We start from the raw sequence: 27,492 nt of genomic DNA on the forward strand, positions 1-27,492 counted from the left end.
TGCTGGCTGGATTTTTACAAGGGAATAGTGTAATGAACAGGAAGAATATTTGTAACCATGAAATCTAACAAGGCTAAGATAATGACAAGGATAATCAAATATTATGGTTCAGGTATAAACTGACTGTAGAAGTAAGGAAAAAGAAGTCTTTCCTCCTCTTTCACCCTCCAACCAAAAAGTCTTTCACATGATTACAATAAATTGTAAATAAATATTTCACAAATCTCTATCCCTAAACCTAGCCAGAAGAAAACTGGAAGGGGAAAGAGATCTCACTCATTCAGAATAATCTTTATTTGTTTTGGTATTGGAAATGGTTTCCTGATCTGTTGCTATTCCTAGGAACGGTCTTCTTTACCTTGAATATTGAGTTGCTACACTATTAACTGAAAACTGGTCATTTTTAGTTTATTATTTATCTTAAGGGGTTATTCTTCAGTCTTGATCCCTAATGGTCTTCTGTACTCATCCCTTCTTAAAATTCTAGTTTTAATTTTAAGCACAGGAGCTGGCTTCCTCCTTGCCCCAGGGATACTCAATCCTAGGCCTGCCCCCACTCCACCCCTTTCCCTAAGCCCCCACTCTGCCTCTACCCGCTCCCATCTCACCTCTTCCCGCCCAGTTCTTCCCCAGTTCTTCCCCCTCACCTGAGCATGCCCCGTTCCCATTCCTCCCTCTCCCCCCAGTGCCTCCTGCATGCAGCAGAACAACTGATTGTGGGAGGTGCTGTGAGGGAAGGGGAGGAGTTGATCAGCGGGAACGCCGGTGGGTGGGAGGGCTGGTGGGGAGAGGGGGGAGCTGGCTGCTGGTGGGTGCTAAGCACTCTTGCAGCAGAGACTCTCCGTTTTTTTCACCTTCCTCTGCAGCATGGGGTCTGGGACACTTTCCGGTTTGAACTAGAGTACACGGTGGATTCTCTGTAACTTGAAGTCTTTAAATCATGATTTGAGGACTCAGTAACTCAGCCAGAGGTTAGGGGTCTATTACTGGAGTGGGTGAGTGAGGTTCTATGGTCTGCAATGTGCAGGAGGTCAGACTAGATGATCCCAATGATCCTTTTGGGCCTTAAAGTCTGAGTCTACAAGAGGAGTGTGGTCTAAGCCTTGGTACACAAAGGAGTTAAGCACCTAACTCTGGGCTGAACTCAGGCACCTATTTCTCCTCAAGATTCATAGCCATGAACCCTCTCCTGGAGTCAGGCACCCAAGCAAAGTTGGCTTTTCCCCAACAAAGGGCCAAAGAGAGAATGACTCTGTAGCTTAATAGTTAGTGCATACACCTGGGTGACTCAGGTTCTACTCCCTGCTCCAATTACTACTTAAGCATTTTATATAAAATAGAACAGCTCTAACAGGAGAGATTGAGAGCCTGATCCTATAGTTACCCCAGTCCAGTGGTTTGAAGACTTGTGTTCAAGTCCTTACTTCACACCAGGCAGAGAAGGGATTTGAAAGTTGGTCTCCACATCCCAGGTGAGTGCTCTAATCACTGGGCTATATGACAAAGGGCATGGAGGTAACACCACTATTGTTGTTTTCAGAGGGCCCAATAGGCATTTTCTTAGGCAGGCCTCTGAGCGTGCCTACTGGATCAGGTCCCACAGGTAAGATTGCGGGGGAATGCCTAGTTTGTGAATCCAGGATTTAGGAGCAAATTAAGCACTGAGCAGCTTGCACAGTAGAAGAAATTTAGATGTCTGGGGAACTCTGGTATCTAGGGACTCTAGGGACCTATAGGGCTAGGCTGCAACTGAGCAGTGTTTTTTGTGAATAGCACTGGTGCCTAAATGTTGGATGTAGGCACCTAAAAGGGCAGTTAAGTGCCTAACTCCCCCTTTGACAGTAGCTCTAAGTGGTCCCCACCCCTTCCCAAACACTATACAATATTTCTATTCAAATTTCTGCAGTATGTTCCTGGGGTGTTAAAATCTTTCAAAAGAAGCAGTGAACTGAGGAAGGAGCAATTTGAATTAAAATATTCCTGACCCAACTGAGTGTCTATGTGCAGTCTCTCCTAAACCATGCTGGGTGAAATCCTGGCTCCACTGAACTCAGTGGGACTTGGTTTTTAGCCCCAGTGCAAAGTGATTAAATACATACCTGGATATATAATATTTAATTTTATTTGACCATTCAGTATCTTAGCAACAATGGTGGCTTTGTTTGTTTGTTAGTCCTAGTTCAATTTTAATCCTTCCATGCTAACTCCTGTTTTACCAGCACTTACTTCCTATTCTGTAGACCAAAAAAATGATTTGATTTAATTTTTCACTTTTCAAACTATAACACCATATGGCATGACACAAGAATAACTTTAAAAAAAAAAAGGAAACAAAGTTTTCTTTATTTCAAGTAGTAAAGGTCAAGTGTTCCCTCGCACAGGTTTGATTCATTTGTGGCAGAAAGCTCTGTCTGGCCATCTGTTTGTTGTTGAATTAATTGTCTCTTAATTGAAGCATTTGTTTCCAATTTTCAAAGATTAGCAGGGTATTAAACTAGGGAGGTCAGTGACATAATTTAGGGGAGTGTTTTAAGTTTTGCTTATACAAGCTGGGAATTGTAGCTTTCATTAAACATCACTCTAGTATAATTTGTGTCATTAAAAGTGGTAATTTTAGCAACTTACTGCAGCTGTTTTGAGTTTACTTGCTTGAGTGATTCCTGAAAGTAGGAATTAAGAAGATTTGAACACCCACTATTGCTTTTCTGTTAGTAGCTTTTCAAAATAGAAATAGTTGTAGAATGAAGCCTGTTGCAATTGTTCTTACTGTCTACTGGATCATTAAAAAAATTTAATAAACCAAAGTGTGGATATATGCAAATATGAAGCTCTGGAAAAAAGACATTGGACTCCAAGTGCAGTGATTATCTTTCTTTGGGAGAAGATTAAGTTTTTATAAAGGGTGGGGAGACTGAGAACTAAAACCCCCAGTCCTGCAATGAATTCTGTGAAAGTGGATTCCTGTCCTGAGTGGCTCATTGACTTTAGTAGTGCACCAGGCAGCCACAGAGGGTCCACTACATGGAGCTCATTGCTAAATTGAGGCTTATAATTTTTATCTAATCACATTAGTCCAATTAAGGAAAGCATTTAAGCATGTATATTCAGAGATTTTTTTTTAAGACCAGAAGGGATCTTTAGATCATCTAATCTTACCACGTGTATAATACAGGCCACAGAGCTTCACCCAGTTATCCAGGTATCGAGCCCAATAACTTGTTCGATTAAAGCATATCTTCATGACCAATGTGCTTAAATCCATTGCCACCTATTTGAGGCTTCCTGTGAGCTCTCTGCACAGTCAAAGAAAAGATAATTTTGGGGGAGAAAGAAGAATAATTACTGGTGAGGCTGATTTAACAAAAATGCAAATATGAATGATTTGAAGCTGCCCAGGGGTTTAGAATATTAGCCTAAATCCTGGAGAGATGGATTAGAGAACATAGGACAGGTGGAACTGTCAAAAAATGCCTGACACCAAAGAGCCATGTAACAAATTTATCACACTAATGTCACTTCTATATATGATATTTATAAAATAGTACACTGTCTCTGTGGATCAGGGCTTGAATTCAAGAGACTCTGAAGGAGGATCCAGTTCCTTAAAGTAAAGATTGTCTACATGGTGGGTTAATGCACTCTATGGGGTGTGGTGTGATTTCTAGGGCTTGCTAACAAGTTGCATATTCATTGACTCTTAGACCTTGTTAATGCACTTTAATGTAGTGCTGTTTGAAACCATACAATGTTAAAGCACACAAGCAAAATTTTAGGGCACACCAGCAGGGTCTACGTGGGCCAATTAATGTGTAATGCATTAGTGTGTTTTTGAATTCACACCCCTGTAGATTGCATTTTTCCACTGTGTAGACAAGCCCTAATTAGCGTACTGTGCATATATTCTGGAGAGATCACAAATGCCAACATTTTACAAAAGCCCAAATTTCAAGTTAGGTAAGCTGAGAGAGAGAAAGAGAGTGGAGAGAGATTCTGCTCTTCATTCAGTTAGGCTACACCACAATCAAACCTTAGACTATGTCTACACTACCACTTACGTTGCTCAGGGGTGTGAATAAGTTCCCTCCTCATCCCCTGAGTGACATAAGTTACACCTACCTAAGTGCTGGTGTGGACAGCATGAGAGCTTCTCCCCCCGACGTAGATACCGCCACTTGTTGGGAATGGATTAATTAAGTCGACTATAGATATCTTTCTCGTCGGCTTAGAGCGGCTACACTAGAAAGCTTACAGAGCCTCAGAGTCTAGCAAAGATTTCATGGTTAAACTCGCACTTAACTATACTCCTGATTCTCTTTTTTTCACTTGCACTGCTTTTAGCCCATTGACTTCAAATGGGTTATGCTTGATTTATGTTGGTGAGAGTGAAACATTTAGCCCAGTTACTTTTATTGCATAATCCTGTGAAGTAGGTTACTTTGTATAATATCTCTTCTTGAGGTCCTTCCCAATAAAATAGTTATTTTGTAACTAATGAGATCTATACAAACCCACCAGAAAAAAGCCCACCGCTCTATCTAAAAATAAATATTACTCTATTTTAAAGTCTTTCATGCAGACCATCGAAGATGCTATGTAGAGTCAATCATATACAAAAAGGAAAAACTTTAGTGTGAGATTTAAAAAGGAGTTACTCAGCAGCTAAAAATTAGGGGCTATTTATGATTAAAAATGTATTTTCTTTTCAATTGAATGTGCTTGAAAAGCCTGTTCCTTGAGGGATTTTTTTTCACTTAATGCAAAATCAAACTAGGTTATATTGATTAAGGATCAGAACAGAGCTTCCATTATAGAAATTTTGGATAGTGAGTCAGTGAGGATTTAAATAATAATGGTGAACACCCACTTCCAAATCCTTGATTCTCACAGTTGAGAAATGTGAGACAAGGATGCCTTTTAGATGCTCTCCTACAATCTATATATTCTTTTAACAGGCTAGAATTCAGTTCGGTTTCAGCCGCAAAACTTGACATTTGCTCATACTGACATCATTATTAATTATATTGCAGGATTGGGATCCATTGCACAAACACACACAACTCTACTGTAGCTGATAATAGTATGCACTTGTCTTGCCTCCGCAATATGTCCTATCCTTTCCTGACCTGGCATGTATACCATGTGTATTTGCCTATACCATTTGTTGTGCCACTTATTTATATTTGTGTCATAAAGAGGAAAAAAAATCTGCCTTAAATGGTTAGATCCGTTCTTTCAGGCAGGAAAGTCTTGATACATTCATAGGCAGCAAGAGACTGCAACAAAACATCCTTCCTTTTGTGTGAATGAGTTAACTTTGATCTATAAACTATCTTGGTAAGGCTGTTAGCACTAATTATATTTCTTTCCCGTTCAAACCAGTGATGATCACAGTGATTCTTTTAATCTCCGTGTTTAATAAACTCTAGAAATTACAGGTGTTTGCAATTTTTTGTTAGTCCCCCCCCCCCATGGAAAATGCAAAGTCTAAATTTTTCCATGAAAAAACAGATTTTGCTGATTTCCCTCCCCCCCCCCCCATTGGGAAAATCAAAACAAAATATTCTGTTCTGGAGTCAGGTCTGCATTCATTGTCATAGTATATTACCTGACTAATTATAATCTAAACTCTTACATGACTGTCTTAGCTTCTGCTGTATTTTATGATCTTTCCTATAACTCACTAACCTGCACTGCATATAATAGACCTGACTCAAAGAGTTAGTGGTCTTTTCCCAGTTTTAGGGCCAAATTATGCAGTCTTTCCCAGGCAAGTTCCTGGTGAAGTCAATGGGCCAAATTCACATAATTGACTTCAGAAAAAAACTTCTCACCTAAGTAAGACATGCAGAAATACTACTGTATTTAGTAAGTGCTTCTGGGTGAATGACTACATACAGTAAATGTACATAGTATATATAAAATACAAAACAACTACATTTAAAAAAGAATTATTTAGGTTGCAAAGTCAAGAACTCCATAATTAGAAAGTTCCACTTCTAAGGTTGCCCATTCAACCTTAATTTGTGTATCCATTCTGTGCACTGAATAAAAAGCAGGGACTTTTTGTTAAAAATAAATTGTGATCATGTGATTAAAGACAGGATCATAATGCATATGTACAAAGGGTCTCAATCAAGATTGCATGGACAATCTTAATACTGGCATTATCTAACTTTGGAGTGCTTGAATTTGCAACCTAAATAGTTCCTTTGATTTATTTGTTTGTGTAACTTCCTCATTTCTTTTAAAGAAAAATAAAATTCTATTACATAAAATTGTATAATCCCAAATTTAGGCATCTGCAGCAGCAGTTTGTGAGTACTTGAATCTTAAGCATCGCAACCCAGATTTCTACCACTTGAGCTAGAGGACTACTAGCAGGATGAGAAGGCTAGGGGATGAATCACTAACACCATGTGCTAGGTCCCAGGGGAGCCTGGCCCAGCTCTCTCTCTTCTTCCTATCAAGGTGCTATGGGACTTCTACCCTATGTGCTGCCCCCAGAGGGATGAATGTTAGGGCCATGTGCTAGGGTCCAGATGAATTACTGATGGAGCACAACCCAGCTTTCTTCCCCTCCCCCCAGCTGTGCAAGCTGAGGGGAGTTCCTGCCCAATGGGGTGCACCCAAAGCAAGAGATGGGCTGTAGAGGTCATGTGTTGTGTGTGGTAATGCTGCCAAATGTTTCCCAAAGTACAATAGATAAATATTAATTTTTAACAATTCAGCTAAACCAATAGGAATGGAATTTTAGGGGACAAAGGGAATTTGGGCTTTCTTCCTGCCAAATTTCAAAAGCCAGCTGCAACCAATGGAGGTGTTAAGGCTTCTAAAAAGAAGGATCTTTTATCATTGAAAGTGTTGGACATCTCAATATAGTGATCACTAGCAGCACCCTTTGTATGCTATGATCATTCTGAATATGTCTCCGCATTTCCAAGTACTAGAGCTTGGGGTATTGAAAAGGTCTTATCCCCTGGGTGCCTAAAAGGTGTCTGTTGAACAGCCTACCTTCTGGCCAACCATGAGTGCTTGGTAATGTTTGATGACTTAGATATGGGCTTAAACAGATAATTATGTACAGCTAACAATCTCTTCCCAACAATGGACATTGTGCTGATTTTTTTTTTTATAAGATCTATCAGAAATGCTTGATACCACTGACCATAAAAATATTTCTACACTCCCATGCACTCATACACTCTTGCAAACATGTGCAGGACAGCCCTTCAATGAATTTATCTTCTTTTCTGTCGCTCTGTCTAGACAAGGAAATTAGGTCATGTTTGACATTTTTGAACACGACTGTTTTCCTAATTTAGACTGAGCCACTGAGATCTCAGTGTGGTAATAACATCTCACTGAAAGAATGCTGCAGAATCATACACAGGTGCCATTTTTTTTCATTTATTTTATTCAGAGTGTATGCAGACTTGCTGGGAAAGGTAATTAGATATTGGCCTGCAGTGTTACTTGGATCTACAGTTCTATTGGGTCAGCTGGTTAGACAAAGCTTCCATGGTCTCCAGCAGCTTTTTCACCACTTGTCTAACTCTCTACCCAAATAGATCTAGATGGCGGTAAAAATACGAGTGGCCATCAGCATTCATCTACACTAGCAACCCATAACTGTTGCCACTAGTACAGTTGAAGCAGTTATAGTAATGGTGGAACATGTAGGGTTGTTAGGGGCAGATAGGTAGTGTAAATACAGTCAGAGTGATGACTGATGGGCGTTGTGACTTTGATCTTTGACACACAACCTCAAGAAGTTATATATCTGGAAGTGTTTTTATTCATTTAGAAATGTTACCATGGTGGTCATTGCCACAGCACCCAAGATCCCCAGGTTGTAAAATACTATTAACAAATAAATAGTCATTAAGAACATAAGAATATAAGAACAGCCATACTGGGTCAGACCAATCATAGGACTGGAAGGGACCTCCAGTCCCCTGCACTCATGGCAGGACTAAGTATTATCTAAACCATCTCTGACAGGTGTTTGTCTAACCTACTCTTAAAAATCTCCAATGATGGAGATTCCACAACCTCCCCAGGCAATTTATTTCAGTGCTTAACCACCCGGACAGTTACAAAGTTTTCCTTAATGTCCAACCTAAACCTCCCTTGCTGCAATTTAAGCCCATTGCTTCTTGTCCTATCCTCAGAGGTTAAGAAGAACAATTTGTATCCCTCCTCCTTGTAACAACCTTTTATGTACTTGAAAACTGTTACTGTGTTCCCTCTCAGTCTTCTTTTTTCCAGACTAAACAAACCCATTTTTTTTTTCAATTTTCCCTCATAGGTCGTGTTTTCTAGAGCTTTAATCATTCTTGTTGCTCTTCTCTGGTTCATACAGCCTAGTATCCTGACTTCTGACAGTGATCAATTCCAGATGCTACAGAGGGAATGAACATAATAGGTAATCATCAAGTGATCCATCCCTTGTCGCCCATTCCGAGCTTCTGGCAAACAGAGGCTAGGGACAAATAAAAGATGCTGTAACAGAGTGGCTACGCCCTAATATTCAAATAATATACCAATAAGGGTAAATTAATCTCTGGCCAAATTCATGGATCATATGCTCTGATCTGAAGCTCACCAGATTCTAGCAATTTAAATCTATATTAATATATAGCAACACCTAAAAAAGCTCTAAATCTCATTATGGAAGTTCAAATATTCTTCCACAATCACTGTCAGCTTCATGGCTGGTTGAAAAAGGAGGACTGGTGACAGCTTCCCAATTTAGGACAGTTGCTGGAACTCTAAGGAAGATTTTTGTCTCTAAATTTGCATCTGCCTCCCATAGGTGTGTTGAAACTTGTACTGTGAACAAGAAAGCCTTTGATCAAAACATAGCATGCACTTAACACAACAAAGGATTCAACAGAGAGGCACTAAATTTGCAAAAGCAATTGAAGGAGGTTTTAGAGGGAGTTGACAGATTACAGATTGATGCTACAGTTTCATTAGAAATCTGGTTTGATCTAATTAACTAGAACCAAACAAGGAAAACACTGAGCCCCTCCTCCCCCCCCAAACAAACCAATTCACAGAAGCTATGGAACCTTTTCATTCTTTTGCCAACGTGGCTGAGCCTAAATATAACAGGCAAAACTGAGCCGAGAAGACAGATAAAAGGCTAAAATGTGGTTGTGGGAACACAATCCTGAGTTCTTTCCTTGTCTTCAAGCATTTAAAATTGAAGATCCATTTTTCTATCACAGATTTGTGCTTTTGTAACCTACATGCTTATATTGCATCAGCATTTGATTACTACATTTTTTTTCTAAGCTCAGAGGAAGGGAGAGAAGCAATAGGGAAGAGATATAGATTTTAGCTGACACCTTGGAGTGTCTGGACTCATGCTGAAAGCAGACAGGGCAATTTAAAATGACCCAGAGATGTCTAAAGGATGAGTGTGGTAGTTATTAGACATGCTCTGTGGCTCTTTTTGAAGATGTACAGAAAGTTTCCATTAAGGGCAAGCAGTCTTGCAGGATCCATACAAAGGGTCGGCAACCTCTGGCACGAGGCTCGCAAGGGTAAGCAGCCTGGTGGGCCGTGCCAGTTTGTTTACCTGGCACTTTGGCAGGTTCGGCCAATCGCAGCTCCCACTGGCCGCGGTTTGCTGTCCCAGGCCAATGTGGGTGGCGGGAAGCCGCAGCCAGCACATCCCTCACCCGTGCCGCTTCCTGCAGCCCTCATTGGCCTGGGATGGCGAACTGCGGCCAGCGGGAGCCGCGATCGGCCGAACCTGCCAATGTGGCAGGTAAACAAACTGGCCCGGCCCGCAAGGGTAATGCTTACTCTGGCGAGCTGCGTGCCAGAGGTTGCCGACCCCTGATCCATACACTCACTATCTGAGATTTGAGCCAATTAGAGCTCCTGGGGGGAAAAACTCATAAATATGGGACTTGGAGACAGGGCCGGCTCTAGGATTTTTGCCGCCCAAAGCAAAAACAATTTTGGACACCCCCCCCCCCCACCCCGGTTCTTTAATTACCCCACCCCCGGCCCTGCCTCAACTCCGCCCCTTCCCCAAATCCCCAGCCCTGCCTCCTCCCCCCAGGCTCTCAAGCCTAGGAGGGAGGGAGGGGGAGAAGCGGCGCCCGTGCCACGGCCACTCAGGATCTCCCCCTCCCTTCCAGGTTTGAGAGCCTGGGAGGGAGGGGGAGACTCCGAGTGGCCGTGGCGCGGGCGCCGCTGCTCCCCCTCCCTCCCAGGCTCCCAAGCCTGGGAGGGAGGGGAAGCAGCGGCGCACGAAACGGCCACTCGGGATCTCCCTCTCCCTCCCAGGTTTGAGAGCCTGGGAGGGAGGGCGAGTAGCGGCGCACGAATCAGCTGTTTCGTGCGCCGTGGCAGCAGCAGCGGAGGTGAGCTAGGGCAGCTGGGGCACATTTTTTAGGGGCGGCATGACTGGCGCCAGTCATGCCGCCCCTAAAAATGTGCCGCCCCAAGCACCAGCTTCTTTTGCTGGTGCCTAGAGCTGGTCCTGCTTGGAGATAAACCTGTGGACTCAGCAGCTGATTAATGCAGAACCAAGAGATGTCTCTTTGGACGGCTGAATCCCAATATGTGTACCTCTTTGAACAATGGTTACCAGATTCCCCATCTTGTTAGAAACTGAGGAGACAATTGACTGTTGGCTCAGAAACTGGAAACTCTGTTAGCTGTAAGGATCTTTGGGCTGCTATTTTGCTGAAGAGATTCTGAAGTGTTTGGCGCAGGCTCTGGAGAATCCAGATAACACACAATTTTTATGCCAAGTGATAGAGACAGGAAGGGAATGTGTCTGTATGTGTGTACCAAAGTATAAAAATGTGTGTGGGTGTTCTGTGGAAACCTTGCACTGAAATATATGTGACAACAGCAAGATGGGGAAATCTCTGTAAGGAACACCAATAGATTTACAGCCTAATAGTTTTAAGGAGATATTAAAAAGTATTCCTCATACTATTTGAAAATGTCTGTGGATGTAGTAAATATTTGCTCACTAAGGCTCTGGCTACTTTAGAAAGTTTACAGGTGCAACTGCACCGCTGTAAACTCTCTAGTGTAGCTGCTCTAATTCAATGGGAGAGTTCTTTACCGTCGATTAAGCTACTGATGGTCATTGGGGGTGGATTAATTATGTCAGTGGAAGAAGCTTTCCTGCTGACATAGTGCTGTCCATGTTGGTGTAATTTATGGTGCTCAGTGGCATGGTTTATTCACACCCTGGAGTGACGTAAGTTATAACGACGAAAGTGGTAGTGTAGACTTAATCTAAGAAATTGTATGTCTGTGTGGAAGCTGTTATTAAGGCCAGGTCTACACTGCACTTTCATCATTAACTATTGTTGCTCAGGGGTGGGGAAAAAATACTCCCCCCGCCCCCGCCCCCACGACAAAAGTTTTAACAAAAAAAAAAAGCACCGGTATGGACAGTGCTTCATTGGCAGGAGATGCTCTCCCGGCAATGACGCTAGTGCCCCTCATTGGGGGTGCTTTTATTTTGTCACCGGGAGAGCTCTCTCCTGGCAAAAAAGAGCAGCTACTCTGCGTACCTTACAATGGCTATAGACATAGCCTTAGACCTTCATTCAGGGTTTTGCATACCGTAGCTTTGAGGTTTAACACTGCATAATATATTTTTTTAAGTCCTGGAAATACACACCTCTAGTCTGTGCTTTAGCAGTGAGTTAAGCTGAGATACAGGAATAAGGGGAGTGTAATCAATTTTAGACGTATGACCTCATTATCTCCTCTCCTGTTTCTCTTGCACAAGAGCCTGTCTCAAATGTTCTTTTAATCAGAATGGTGGAAGACTCTGGAAATAACATCAAGGCAGAAAGGACAGTTGAAATCGTAAGACTGGTCATTTTAAAAGAACTGTATTCTGGTCTAGCCACCACAGCATTGATAGACCATGTTTTTAGCACATCTGGATTGTTCTGGTTGCAACTTTGTAACAGGCTGGGATCTGAAAAAGCAATTATGTTGGTTTAAAAAAAAACCTTCTAGGTATCTAAGGGCACATGTAAAAGGTGATAGGCCTAATGAGTTAGTAGACTAGGGACTTGATTATCGTGTTCTTGTGATTCACATATGGAATTGCAATGTGCCTTTTTATGTTTGAGAAATAAATATGCTTACAAAGTGAATCTAATGCATACTAATGCATTTTGTGCTTCATTTCATAAAACTTTTATGGATTTTTAAACCTTTTCCATGGCTTATTTCCATCTCTTCTTCACCCCCACCCAAAAAACCCAAAACACAGTGTGGTTTTTGGGTTGGAGATATGACATCATCATTGCCCTTTGGGTCCTAAAAAGGTATGTACTGCCTGTCACAGTGCCTTTACAGAAATAACTTAATAATCAAAGGTAATATGTCTGTTAAATGTATCGGTATCTCTTTGATGAAGAGGGGGGAAAAGTGGGATGCAGATGGAAGTTCAAAGGTACATGGGGGATGCAAGGAAAACTCATCTTACTCACTGGTCCTTGGGGGGGGGGGGGGAGAGGAAGGTGTCTTTCACTCTCCTACCCATTTGGCACAGCACTGCTTTGCTCAGTGGTGATAATGTCAGAATAATTTGTACTGATGTATATTTTACACCTTTTTATAATCAATACCTTTTAGCTAATAAGAACAATTCAGTGAATTATCTGTTACTTATGAGGAAAAGGTACTGAAAGTTTCTTGCTGCATTTTTCTCTCTCTAAAACATGACTACATATAATATATACTTTTTATTTATTTTGCCCTCCTTTCAACACCAAATAACAAAATGGCTGTGTAACTGTGATCAGTATGATAGAGATCTATTACCATTGTTCTTACAGTGTAGGTGATGGTAATCTTTTACCATACACTTTTAAAAATGAACTGCTCCAATATGTTTGTTGTAAACCAGTAAATCTATGCACCACATTTAATATTGTCTGTGGTCACTGTCCAGAAGAAATATCTAAGGTGTATAGTTAAGACATCCCTCGAAGGCAATAGGGCAGGGATCAGCAACGTTCAGCACGCGGCTCGCCAGGATAAGCACCCTGGTGGGCTGGGCCAGTTTTATTTACCTGCTGACGCGGCAGGTTCGGCCGATCGCGGCCCCCACTGGTCGCGGTTCGCCGTCCCGGGCCAATGGGGACGGCGAGAAGCCGTGGCTAGCACATCGCTCGCCCGTGCCGCTTCTCGCCGCCCCCATTGGCCCGGGACAGCGAACCACGGCCAGTGGGGGCCGCGATCGGCCGAACCTGCCACATCAGCAGGTAAATAAAACTGGCCCGGCCCACCAAGGTGCTTACCCTGGCGAGCCGCATGCTGAACGTTGCCGACCCCTGCAATAGGGCAACATGCCTTCTATGTCAAATTAGGGTACCCAAGCTGTTTTATTCTTTAAGGCTGCTGTTAAACCTTTTCCAAATGAAATATATTTAATGGTGAACTTGCATAAAGGTGTGTTTCATTAAAATGTTACTGGAAGATGATTCAAGCTTAACCCTTAGAGTGCTTCTGTACATATAGTATGCGGCTAGAGAATTAGTACTGGCACTGACAGAGCTTCATCCTTTTACTGCTTAATTGAAGATAATTGGCCTGGCTGTACAAGTGTGGACCTAGACATTCCAAGATCTTGACATATAAAGGTTAAGTACCACTTCCAGTAAAATCTTCTCAGGGAATTTAAAAGTTGAAGAAAAAGTTATGCAAGACAATTTTCTTGCTGACTATCGTGTTGCTAATTTTCAGTTCAAGATTATTTTGACAACTAATTTTACAGTTTGAAGAAAAAAAGATGTTTGTCCCCACAAAAAATACTATTTTTTTTTAAAAAATATTGCTTTTATAATGTGCATGTGGATATTTCTTTTTATAGTGACTTCACTATTAAGTAGTTTAAGTTGTCATGGAAAAGGATAGCTATTGGTGTGAAAGTGAATGATACATTAAGGCTGCTGTTTCATTAATAAAAGAAATGATGGAAGCAAATGTTAGCATTCCCAATGACAGAATGGTTTGCTTATACAAAGGAAATTTTGTGCAACAACCATTAAATATGTAGTAGAATTATCTCAGAACAATATAACAATTTAATGGTAATATTTGTAGGTTATAATTATATTTCTGAGTTGCAATAAATACAGTCTGACTGAATTAACTCTGTCAGAGGTGTATTGATCTCAGACCCAACAGCTAAGTTGTAAGAGAAAACTAGCATTTCATCTTCCCGTCATATGTTTGCCATAGGGAGACATTGAATTTCCTAGCACTATGTATGCCACCCAGAGATGTCTTATGTAAAGCTGTATCACATTTCCATTAAAAACCAAGATTTTCAGGAATTTATAAGTTGTAAAATCTTATATTTGAGAGAAATGCAGAATGTATGATCTCAACTGAGACATTTGTGTACTTTTTCAAACAATCAGTTTGTCTGATTACAAGTTATATAGAATCTTATGGTGGTGTGAGTGGTAATGGAATCTAAAGGGAAGAAAAAAGAATGCAAGGACCTTTAATACAGACCATATGTGCTTCCACAAAATGGTGTGGGCAGGATAGTGATTCGATCTCACTACTTTGACCGCAAGGCCCAGAAGAGTTGCAAAAGAAATGCAGGGGAAAAGGTGAAAGCATTTTCATACTCCACTGTACCAGTGGTCCCTCTTGTTCCCCATAGTGAGCAAGTTTCAAATAAGCCCCATCTTCAGTCCTCAGTGAGGTGATGGTTGGCAGGAGAAGTCATTTTGGATCTCATGCAGGGTGTTTGGATCTTCTCACTGTGCAGTCTAAAGAGATCTCTGTTAAGCACATGCATCCTCTGACAGTGGGAGGGAAGAGTGTGTAGCCTCTATTTAAAATTGAAATGATAGTCCTGTTTTAAAGTATCCTGGCCATTGGGAGTGAGCTCAGCTCCTGTGCTGCTTCAGTTTTCAGATAAACAGGGTGAAAGTTACACTTCACAATTTTCTTAGATTGGGAGACTTTTAGGAGCCTATGAAGAATGAATACGCTGACCACAAAAACAGTAGGCAGTAAAAAATAAATAAATAATTTCTTGTATTGTAAGTTATAAGTTACACACATACATGGATGCACAACCTGAGAGAGCCCACGCAATAGCCAGTGCCATATTCATACTCAAACACCCAAAGATAATGTAGAGTCTGTTGAATCTCTCAACAGGTGATCATTGATACAGGAGTCTGCCCTCTTGGGGTCTTTCCACATTATTCATAACGGGGAACCCTTTTTATTCAGTTATGACCATGCCTAATACATTATGCATATGCATGAGGGCTCCAACTCCTTTTCCTTATATGTACTTTCTCACCCCATACATTTTGGGGTGCCCTGCTTCTCATAGATTGTCCTCTTAGTTCCGCTTATTCTCATTAGCATCCTATTCATATTTACATAAACATGTTTCCATGCAACCTGCTTTAAGAGCAGAAACTTCCATGATGCTACAATGAGGTGTCTTGTGGTCTGTTGCAATGTATTTTTCCTGAAACATCACCTATTTGCACATTCTTCACAGTAATCTTGCAACTTTACTGGTACAGGGTTATTCCTGGATCATCTACTTATGTCAAGCATCCTTAAGCCTGAGGCCTAGTGTGACTAAGCTGCAATCTTACCGGCCTATTAGCCTGTAGACCTTGTATTACAACCTTACTTTACTTGTATACCTAATATACACTCATACTCCTAAATACTTGTCAATCTTATATTCCTATGATCCTATTCTACTTATAGCTTTTTAAGATTTACCTAGGAGTCATCTGCTTATGGGTTCAGTGTTGTAAGAGCTCCATGCATAGAATGACCAATGACTGTAATGGGCGTGCCAAATGCATGGCCAGTCCTCTTTGTTCAATGCATGGCTGGAGGAGGAGAGATAAAAGTGATTTGTGTTCCCCTGATCTTAGGAATGTCCAGAGAACAGTTCAGGCCCATGTGCAACTAAAAGTGGCCTCAGAGTTGCTCTAAGTAGCATTTGATTGTTTATCCCCCCCTAAGGGATTCATGTGATATTGAGGAGTTCTAGACCACCTTTCTTCCCCCCTCCAATACAAAAGGACTAATGGGGGCTGAGTCTCTAGCCCACAACCTGTTTGCAAGATTGTCCCCAACTCAGTAGGTGTCACATCTTAACACTGCTCAAAGAGAATTTAAAATCCTTGTTTGTCATATGATATAGAAAGAATTGTATATTAAATAACAACTCTGTGATAGCTCCTGATATGGGTGATTTCTACCCTATCCAGAGACAAATTATAATCTTCTCTTTTTGTAAGGCTATGGCCAAGAACTTCTGTAATAAACCTTATTTGGGAGTTTAGAATTGAGTCTAGATAGGCAGAAATATTATTCTTTGGCTTAAGCTTGGCAATACGTGGTAAGAGCCCCACAATGTTGAAGTTTGAAACCAATTTTTAAGTTGAGTCAGTGGGGTACTCCTAAACAATAGCAATTGTTTTAAAAATAGGAATGAAGTTATGTAAAATGCTTCATGCACTGATATAATGAGTTTTTATTTCAAAAAGTGGAATAAAATTGTCTAACGCTTTGTGGCTGTGATCCCGGCAGGCCAGGTGCCAGATTTTGCCAAGACTGCAGGCATTAGCTGAGATCAAACAAACTTATAGCTGGAGACCAGACCAATTCACTTAATGTTAGTGTTGCTCAAAATAGGTATTAGTCTTATAAGAATGTATTTAGTGTTTAGACTCTATAGAATGTTTGTAAGTTGCTGCATGCATTAATCTTATTTGTAAAGTCTGTATTCCGCGCTATAACAAAATGTGTACTTCTTTTTCTTAAAACTTTGAAAATGTTCTGACACTGAGCCAGAAAGGGTTAAACAACTTGCAGGCTAAATGACCCAAATTCAACCTTTAAAGTAGTGGTTCTCCACCTATTTATCATTGTGTGTTACATGGGCCACAGGTTGAGAACCACAGTGCCCGCACCAACCCCCCAACAGTCCCCTATGCTCAGTGCCCACTGTGCAGACCCCCCTCCACAGAATGGGGCCAGGAGCAGAGCCCTCAGCATGGGGTGAGGAAGCTTGCAGCTGGGGCACCGCTTGGGGCCAGGCAGCCTAAAACCTGGGGGTGCTGCAGCACCCTCACAAACCCTTAGTTCCCAACACCCCACACCCCCTCACTGCCTAGAGCACCCCCCCTCTCTCACTCACACACTCACACACTCACACACACACACACACACAACTGCCCAGAGACCCACTCTCCCACACCCTGACCCTAGCCCCACTCACCAGCCCCCTACTGGCAGGAGTGCTTCAGCAGACTCCCAAACACTGTCTCCCCCTCAGCCAGTCCCGCTCCCTTTCAGACCAGAGCAGCAAATTTTGAATTTTTAGCACACAGCTAGGCCGCAGATTGAAAACCACTTTTTTAAAGAAATATTTGAAAAGTATTCAAATGGTAATTAGGGCCATTCCTTATAAATAGCTACCAAACCATGTTAGTTAGACTAGAGTTTTGAAATGTAGACTTGTACTGTTAGAGAATTAAAAGAAGATACTGATTGTATTTGTGTTTACCTATATCTTGTTAAATGCTAACAATGTAACCAGACGGTTCCTGTCTGTTACTATATTCTACTGATTCAGAGATCACAAGGGAATATTAACATTTAGATGAAACTTTAGTGTAATAAAACCATTATCTATATTTCTCTTGGAAGTTTGTAGCAAACTGTCTATGAACTGCTTAATGGATAATTACCTTACGCTGATGAATGCAACTAATTACATGTATATACATAGGAAATAGGTGGTTTTACTTCAAAGCCACAATGCCTGTTGTGTTCTAATCCTGTCAAGAGGCTATAGTAGCCTGCCAGAGATCTATAAAGTACTCTAGAACCTGATCCTGTTATCTCAGATATGCTGTTCTGGTGCCACATCAGCCTCTGGTAGGCAAAAGGCAGAACTGTAGCACTTCTGGGGCAGAATGTATTTTCTGTGGGGGGAAATTCTGTGTGTGCAATGGTGTTGCCGGCACAGAGGCCCGAGGACAGCAACAATGGGGTTCGTTGCCCGGAGTGCTTCGCGTCAATAAACATACCGGGGTGGAGAAACAATCAAAGTTTATTTGAGTTCTCAAAGTGATGCAAGGAGACAGGCAAGTCTCAAATCAAGCACACCAGCAAAAACAGTTTCTCTCTCTTCTTTATACATTTTACAACTAAGCCCCCCTCTCTCCCCCTCTCTACCACCCCCCCTACTCCCCCTCCCCTCTCTACCGAAGGCATGTTTATACATTTAAGCAATTAAATCATTCTAGGGCTATAAATCTAGCTTGTTAGTAACTTCTCTCTAAACTGTTATTTGGTTCTGTTTACCCTTAGTTTATTACCCCTTCCCCAGCTAGAATCATGCAAACCTCATCATTATCGTTTGGTACCTGGTATGAGCAAGGTCGTAATTGCTAACTAGCTGTTTACACATTCCAATTCCTGTCCTTGGCTTTTGAGGCCGATTAGAGTTAAACATGGAAGGACAGAGTTTAAACATGGAAGAACTCTGACTCAGGCAGGCCTAGTGACCCCAACAGTGGCACAGAATTCCCCCAGGAGTAGAAGTTCATCACAGCACCTGGCCCGTGGAGCCAGGTTAGGACAAAGTGGGGCACACAAAGCTGGGTTACAGACTGGGGTTCAGAATGACTAGTGGGCAGGACAGACTGGGGCATGGGATCAGGAGCTAGTGGGGTGACCGAATTGAGCAAGGGGCTGAATGGGAGTGGGGGTGCATGGCCACATGTGGATGGGGGAGGAGGCTCCAGGCACCTATCAGCATGGGGCATGCAGGGACGGGGCAGATGTGCCTGAAGGAATGGGAGAGGCTTGGGATCAGCCAGGGTCTGCCTTGGGAGATTTCCCAACTACCTAACAAGCTTGGTTTCCCCCCCGTTCCATACTTCTTCCATCCACACCCAACAACCTTCCAGGTTCACTCCAGGCTCCTTCCCTCTCCCTCAGCTCCTCTATTACCCTTGACACTCTCAAGCCTTTGCACTGTTTCTGATGGGTGCAGGAAGTACAGTTTTGTATTGTAATTTAAATGAATTACTCAAAGTTCTGTATTAATATGCCTAGTAAGGAATCTATTTGTCAAAAAAAAATTGAAACTGGCATGATGATATTTTATGCAGAATTTTGCAAAATTTTAAAATACAGTATGTGGAATTTTTAATATTTGGCACAGAATTCCCCCAGGAGTAATACATAGATGATGATACAGTTTTAAAGCTGCCAAGTGCTGTCACCAACTCAAAGTCATGTTGACATTGTTCTTTGTCAGAAATTAACTCTGCTACCACTAGGACAAGTTACTTAGCTTTTAAAAACTCCAGCTTCTGTAAACTAATTAAACTAGTAGTTATAGGAAATGTGCCCACATTAATCATACTGAGATTATGGAATACTACTTCTTTAGATAAAAATAAGCATGAAAATACCACAGTCATTGGGGGGGAGGGGGGGGGACGAAAGAAGGTTCTCCATACACAGCTTTCCACCTCCCTCCCCCTCCTCTGGATCTCTCAGAAACCCTTTTGCCAGTTTGTGAATCTGAGCAGCAGGGAATAACTGGACATTATTAACTAACATTATTTCCCCTCTTTTAAGGAGATCTCCAGGGCCAGGGGTAATCCAGATCCTTTGGATCCATGCTGCCAGGGAGAGAAGGGTTGTCAGGGACCTGAGCTGGTGTTGAGGCATGAAGCCTCCACACACATGGTTCTGGCCTTCTGCAGTTCTCTGAGGTCTAGCGGCTGGTCTCTCTTTCTGTTCCATGCTTCACTTCCCAATGAATAACTGGAGAGGAACGCCAACATATCCTCTTTGGATTTACCAAAGGAGGAGGTGATGCAACTGTGTATGCTTGTTAATAAAAGCCCAATTCAGCAAAGCAGTTAAGCTTGTGCTTAAATTTAAGCATATGAGTAATCCCTTTGAAGTGCTTAAATGCTTTGTTGGGTCAGGACCATAATGTTCAATGTCTTGCACAATTGAGTACTTGAGTGGTGCCAGGCCAAAAAGATCCTGTAAGAGGCAAAGGTAGTTATGGTACATGAGTAACAGGTGTTTGCTGAACACATCTCTCTATTGTGTGATTCTATGGGAAGGAAAGGACGGGGGTGACAGAGTTAACACAGTTTGATCCAAAGTGCAGCAGCACAGTCTTAATGATTCATTAATATTTCCAGGATTGTTTTTGCATTCTACATTCTAACAGCTTGATGTGATAAGTTACATCGCTAAAAATAATTCCTCATTCTGCATCAAGACAATGGAGTGTAATACAGATTACATTGATTTGCTACAAATTAAAAATGAGCTAGAAAGACCATGGATTGATCTGTATATTTGATGTTTTTATGTTTATGATTAAATACAAAATGTAATAGAGCTTTCATATTTAATTCTTTCCAAAACTTTTTAAAATACATTTTACTTTTCTGGGTTGTAAAATTCATTTCCTTCATTTAATGATGCCTCAGAAAAGCCCTCAGTGCTACAGCAAATCTGGTTTTAGCGCAGCATTCTTATGTAAAATACTACCAGCATTTTCTGAGAGTTAGTAAGCAATTTCCATGCCAATGAATAATAGAATTGGTGATAGATTTTCTTGAAATTCACAGCTCAATTGTATGACTGTTCAACAGTGGGGTAAATCAAAACATGGCACTTTGATATTATGGTAAAAGTCTTCCAGTTGAATCTTGAAGGGTCTGAGCCAACTCAGACTGAAGTCAGTGGAAACCACAACATTGTTTATAAGCCATTGCTCATAATACTAGCTATCACCTCTCCAAAATATAACCAGATTAAGGGGCCAGTTCTCATGGCAACATTTCTATACGATGTTATCAACTGAAACATTTAAATAATTCTAAGGAGCACTTCACTTCCCCATGGGGAGAGAATTGAAAGGTTTAACCAAACCATCGAATATATGAAAAGGGCTTTTTCCCTGGAGCATAAGAAAAATGGACTGCGATGATTCAAGAGTTGACCTTAACTACAATAATGTCCTCACAGCTTGACTAGCTATCCATCATTTTGCTCCATGTTTGGCAGAGTGCCACATGTGAAAGCTGAAATAATGTTCAGAAATGCCATACTAAAAGAATAAAGAAACAGTTAAAAGACTGATGGGATTCATGGGCCCGACCGGCATTTTGGCATGCCGGAGGTTAAAAACCCTGCTATGTGCTGCCAATATAGCCAAGAAAGGCTGACCTACTACAAAATGCTCAAACAGGGTTCAAAAAAGAACTAGATAAATTCATGGAGGATAGGTCCATCAATGGCTATTAGCCAGGATGGGCAGGGATGGTGTCCCTAGCCTCTGTTTGCCAGAAGCTAGGAATGAAAAACAAGAGATGGATCACTTGATGATTACCTGTTCTGTTCATTCCCTCTGAAGCACCTGACATTGGCCACTGCTGGAAGACAGGATACTGGGCTAGACGGAACATTGGTCTGACCCAGTATGGCCGTTCTTATATTCTAACTTCTTCTTGGCCTTGCCTTTAAGACTCTCTCATATAGCTCCTTCCTACATTTTAGGCTTGATCTCCTTTTTGTATTCCTCCCACCTTCTTTGTTCCACCAATGATGCCAGCTCTGGTACCCTTTAAATATCGTTCTCTCACAAATGTCTCTGGGGAAATTTATCCCTGCACTGGCACCAGGGCCTGCACAGGGACCAATGGGAAATGGCTTGTGCTTCCCATGAGGGTTGCCTTAATTCATGTCTCCTGCTGCCACATCCCCTATAGAGATTATAGCCTCAGGGAATCATCAGGAACTAGGGATGCCATGGCTTCATTTCCTCATATGCCCCCTGCCCGCTGTAGAATTTCCTGATGCACCCCTCTGCTTGGAGGAAAGGATCTTTGTCAGTGCTTTCCACCAGCAAAAGCTTTTTATATCTGTCCTACGAGTATAACAAGTACAAAGGGAATACTGGGCAACAACAGATTGTTTCCTATGCTTCCATGCTCCACCATATACTTGGAAAACAATCCCCAAACCTGTGTAGTGAATCCAGGGCCACCCAGAGTGAATCTGCAGCCCTGAGTGAATCTGCAGAAACTTTGTGTCTTACCCAAAAATGATTTCTCTCCCTGTGAACACAGTGGCTAGATCAGCATGGGCAGGAGAGGTGACATGGTGAGCTGACAGTAGAGCATGAAAGCTGGATGCTGAGCTGGGAGCATCATGGGCATTGGCCACAGGCTAAGCTAGGAAGGAGCAGAGTGGGAAAGCAGGCTTCAGAAGCTGAGGAGCTGTGTGCACAGCAGGAAGCCAATGAAGTGAGCAGAAGCTGAAGAGCTGCAAGACGAACCGGCTGTAACAGGAAGACATTACAGCTGGATACAAGTCTGTGCAGAACTTATGGCAAGAAGCAGAAGAGGGCTTGAATCTGAAAGAAACTCTCAGGGACCAAGAGCCAGTGGCTAGCATAGGCTTTTAAAGGGATAGAAACCAGGAGAAGGCTATTGCAGACAAAGTGTCCTATCTACTGGGGACTAATCTGGGAACGGGGGACATGTGCTCTGACCAGAGATTATTGGACTTGAGAGAAAGGGCTACTGTTCTTGTACAGGAAAGCTATACAGAGTCAGACTGTGGGGGGCCTGATAGTCTGCTGCTGTTTTGATTGGAGCAGCCTCCTACCAGTAACCGTGCAGGAAGCACTGCTGCAGCAGCAGGGGGACAACACAGAAGACACACACACACACACACACACCCCATGGACTGATCCTTGCCAGGAAACCTGCAAGGTACTTACTTGCCTTTAATCGAGGAATGGACTGGAGAAGGCACCCCAAAAAGTAGGCTGGAGGAACCCTACCCTCTGTTGGATTGCCCCCAGAGGCCAAGTTATGAATGGCTAAGGTGTAACTTGGAGTTTAATTGCATTAGCCACTCTATCTGGGGTAGTTTACAACCTTTCCTGAGACCACTAGTAAAATATCCCTTCACTATAGCCATGTATCTGGGTGACTATTGGGCTCATCAGATCTTGTGCCTATGAAGCCTATTAGCTAAAGCACCCTGAGCCCCTCTGGTGGGCTACTGAGGACCTGAAGAAATTTGTTATACCACTGTATGCCTGTTTGCTGCACCATATTCCTCCCTTCAGTTAAATCTCTCCTAAAAACTCTTCTTCCATGAAGTCTTGAACAAGTGAAGGAGTGAGAAAGCTGCCCAAAGAGAAAACAAAATACAAGCCAGAGTTTTAATGGAAATGTCAAACGAGTGACCGTGGGAACTTACTGTTACCCATGTCCTTCCTCTCTCTCCTCGTCCTCCTCCCATTCAACGGCACTAATAAGAGTAGTAAAAAGAAGAACAGGAGTACTTGTGGCACCTTAGAGACTAACAAATTTATTAGAGCATAAGCTTTCGTGGACTACAGCCCACTTCTTCGGATGCATATGCATATGCATCCGAAGAAGTGGGCTGTAGTCCCCAAAGAAGTGGGCTGTAGTCCACGAAAGCTTATGCTCTAATAAATTTGTTAGTCTCTAAGGTGCCACAAGTACTCCTGTTCTTCTTTTTGCGGATACAGACTAACACGGCTGCTACTCTGAAAAGAGTAGTAAAGTTAAGCGCAAGTGTTTGAAGGATTTGTTGTTTGTGATTTTGAGTAATCAAATTTGCTGTATTTGAAACAAAACAATACTATACTTCTAACAGCTACAAATCGCCTGGTCAGTACTAAATGGCTGATGCGGAATTAACCAAGCTAATGAAGAGCAATCACCTGATTCTCTGAGACATAATATAATCAGTAACAGGAAAGCTACTTTAGACAAACTGTCTGTCACTCTATGGTCTCTAGGCTTAAGGAAGCTTTAGGTTTAAGCCTTATCTGTGTTTAGCCTGGGGATCTAGCTGTAGAAAGCCTCTCTTCTCATTGCCAATCTTTGCACTAGTGAACTTTTTTCAATTTTATTTTGGGTAAGGTGACTATTTTCAAAAGAAAATGCAACTATCCTTGTGGCTATATTTTTAAGGGTGTGAAATACTTATACAAAAGATAAAGTTTGCTTTATAAAATATGCAATGGTGTCACTATTGCCAGCTTTTGACTTAACAGTGACATGCATTTGTACTGGAGGTCCCACCCCCCTTCCCCCAGTAAATTAGGAGTGTGGCTTTGATAGTGGCTACACTCATCTGATTTTTCTTTTCACTCAAAACATTGTTCATCACTGTTTCTCTCAACTGTCCCTGGTAAACAGAAAGCAAATTCTGCTCACCATAGCAATGCCTAATGGACAAACACCGAGCCTCATTCAAAGCCTATTGAGGTTAATGAGATACTTTTAATTGAATGGGTTTTGGATTAGGCTTGTTGTATAAATACTTAAAAAATAATTTTTTTGGACTGCAATAAAAAATTGGGATATCAGGTGTGTAGGTCAATAGGACGGGGCAATGGAAGTTCTCAAAGTGGGGAGGAGACACACCAGCACCCAAATCGTAGCCCTGCCTCCCCAACTTTGCCTCTGCCTCCCATGCTCCCTGCCCTCATGCCGCCTTCCCCCCACCCCAGACCCAGCCACAGATTGCTCCTCTCTGCCCTGTTTCCCCTCCCCCCATCACTTGCCCTTACAGCTGGTAAAAAGTGGCCCCCTGTCTCCCCCTGCGCTAGGACATCAGATGAAACTGGTTGATAAAGCCTTTTTAGCTTTGGGACGGCTCAAATAGCTCACTAGTGTTTTTTGCCTTGAAATCCAGCTGGTTTTACATGTTTCTTGACTGGGATTTGTCTTTAATTTCAGCTTTAAAATTATTTTCCAACTGAAATGATCAATGGGAGTTAGAAATTTTTTCATCAACCTATTCGGGTGTATGTGTGTGTGTGTGTGTATGTATATATATATATATATATATATATATATATATATATATATATATATATATATATATATATATATATATATATATATATATATATTTGAGACAGAATATACAAAACTTTTCTCTGCAAATAATTAAACATTCTAATTTGGAATCATTTTTGATTAATGAAGAAGCAGTTTCAGAATGCTGTTCTGTGACTAATAACTGATCTCTAATTGTTCCATCTAAAGGTTATATATTGCCTTTCCTCCTGATTGTCTCTTCCTAATGCCTCCTCAGATCCAGCTATTAGCAACATTCATTAATTTCCCTTGAAAATCGTCTGAACTTTGCAGATAGAAACAAAGTTCATTTTTTAGTTTTAATAAAATAAGTGTTTGATTTCTTTTTGAGATATGATAAGGAAGATGTGACATAACTGAGGTGGGTGTATGTATATTAACTAAGGGCTAGTGTAGAATTGTTTTATCTATCTGAGTTTCAGGCAGATTAAAAGTAGGGGACAAGTTAATTAAAAAGGAATATCTGTTCAAAATATGTAATATTTATTTCTGTGTTAGAGATAGTGAATAGGTGGAATGAACCTGAAATTATAGTGGCATAAATGTATTTAAGTAAAAACTGGATGACCTATATGGAATGTAGGGCCTGATAAAAAGTTTATTGAAGCTAATGTAAAGACTCCTAATTACCTTAGTGAGCCCCTAAATATATTAAAGGGTGGCTATTGGTGGCTATGGGAGTAGCTAAACACATACCAGTCCATGGAATTTTTCATTTATTATGCTTTCCCTAGTCACTCACGATTAATTGTGGGTTTGGTTTGCTTTTGTCTGGAATATTTTGACATCAGGTATAAAAGTTTTTCAAAATAAAATTTAATATTTTTTAAAATGTTATGCATTTTATAAATAAAATCCTTCATTATTGACGGACAATAGCCTCATAAGTTGCAACCAGGTTCCATCATAAGCTCTATTTTAACCCCACTGTACTTTGGGGTTAAAACCAAGACTCAGCAGGCTCCCATCCAACACCTCCTCTTCGCTGATGGCGCAGTAGTGACAACCCACACAGAGCCCACCTCCAAAACCTCATGGAAAGTTTTTTGCCAAAGCCTGCCAAAACTTCGGGCTTATCATAAGCCTAAAAAAGACAAACATAATGTGCCAAGGAGATGACGAAGCACCCGCCCTCAAGATCAACAACTATGAACTTAAAGTGGTGAAGGAGTTCACCTACCTGGGGTCCACTATTGCAGTCAACCTTTCACTCGAAACAGAACTCAACATCCGCATCGGAAAAGTCACCACAACAATATCTAGACTGAGCAGGAGCACTGTGAGGGGATCCCCGGGGTGCAGTCTGGGACTACGGGACTGCTGTGCCCCCTTAACCTCCAGCTTGGGCTGTCTCTCACAATGCTTTGCTAGTGACAAGCCGCAAACCCCTCCAGGTGTTATCACTCAGCACAACCGCATGTGGAGCCCCATACCCAGCTATAGATTGCATGAATGCTCCCGAGCCACTCATAAATCACACAGAGAAAGGCACCAGCCAAAACCTCCCAGCTTTGTACTTAAGGAATATACCATCTTGCACTGCTCAAGACAAGCAGTGCAAATTTATTAATTGGTTCACCGCTTCATCAATGGAAAGTGGACATATACCAGCCTCTGTAAAACTGAGCGGATTTACCAAACACTTCAGGCAAACTCACTGGTAAAGATGAACAATTATACAAGTTCATTGACTACAAAAGATAGATTTTAAGTGATGAGTAATAGGCAAAAAGTCAGAGTGGTTTCTAAAATATTCCAGCTTAGTACTAACGTGGATACGAGAACGAATGGATATAAACTGGCCGTGGGGAAGTTCAGGCTTGAAATTAGACGAAGGTTTCTGACCGTTAGAGGGGTGAAATATTGGAACGGCCTTCCGAGGGAAACGGTGGGGGCGAGGGACTTGTCTGGCTTTAAGATTAAGTTAGATAAGTTTATGGAGGGAATGGTTTAATGGTAAAACATAGTTGTCAAGAAAAACCAAGCAATGGTAGGTAAATAGCATAATGGCTAAAAGGGGTCAGGATGGAGACTCTTGCCTATATGCTCGGGGTCTTACTGATCGCCATATTTGGGGTCGGGAAGGAATTTTCCTCCAGGGCAGATTGGCTGAGCCTCTGGAGGTTTTTCGCCTTCCTCCGCAGCATGGGGCAGGGATCTCTAGCAGGAGGGTCTCTGCCGATTGAAGTCACTAATAACAGGATTGGGGACTTCAGCAGCAGAGTCCAGGGAAGGGGCGGGGATGGTTTTATGGCCTGCAGCGTGCAGGGGGTCAGACCAGATGATCATAATGGTCCCTTCTGACCTTAAAGTCTATGAGTCTATGAGTCTATAAATATAAGCACGCAATCTAAACTCTCAACCCTATTAGACTGGGCAACATCTAGTTTAAGCAGTTTTCTCATCCCACTGGGTATTGCCATTCATAGTAAACAGGTTTCACCCTTGAAACGTGGACCAGTCTCCTCTGTTGGAGTCTTCAGTCTTTTGAGTCTCCTTGTTGCTTGCA

General features: G+C 41.8%; 1 protein-coding gene across 2 annotated transcripts in view; it reads left to right on the plus strand.

Moving 5' to 3' along the window:
- Window positions 1-1,450: 1,450 nt before the first annotated feature.
- KYNU (kynureninase) overlaps window positions 1,451-27,492 on the plus strand; it is a 120,444-nt gene continuing 94,402 nt past the window's right edge. Inside the window, exon 1 of one of the 2 annotated variants that reach the window (XM_065561620.1) lies at window positions 1,451-1,472. The gene's annotated coding sequence lies outside the window, so the exon portion shown is untranslated. The remainder of the gene's footprint in view (window positions 1,473-27,492) is intronic. The other variant, XM_065561625.1, reaches the window with a different exon arrangement.

The sequence above is a fragment of the Chrysemys picta genome, chromosome 11 (genome assembly GCF_011386835.1).
Source record: "Chrysemys picta bellii isolate R12L10 chromosome 11, ASM1138683v2, whole genome shotgun sequence".
In the NCBI taxonomy this organism is placed as follows: domain Eukaryota; kingdom Metazoa; phylum Chordata; order Testudines; family Emydidae; genus Chrysemys; species Chrysemys picta.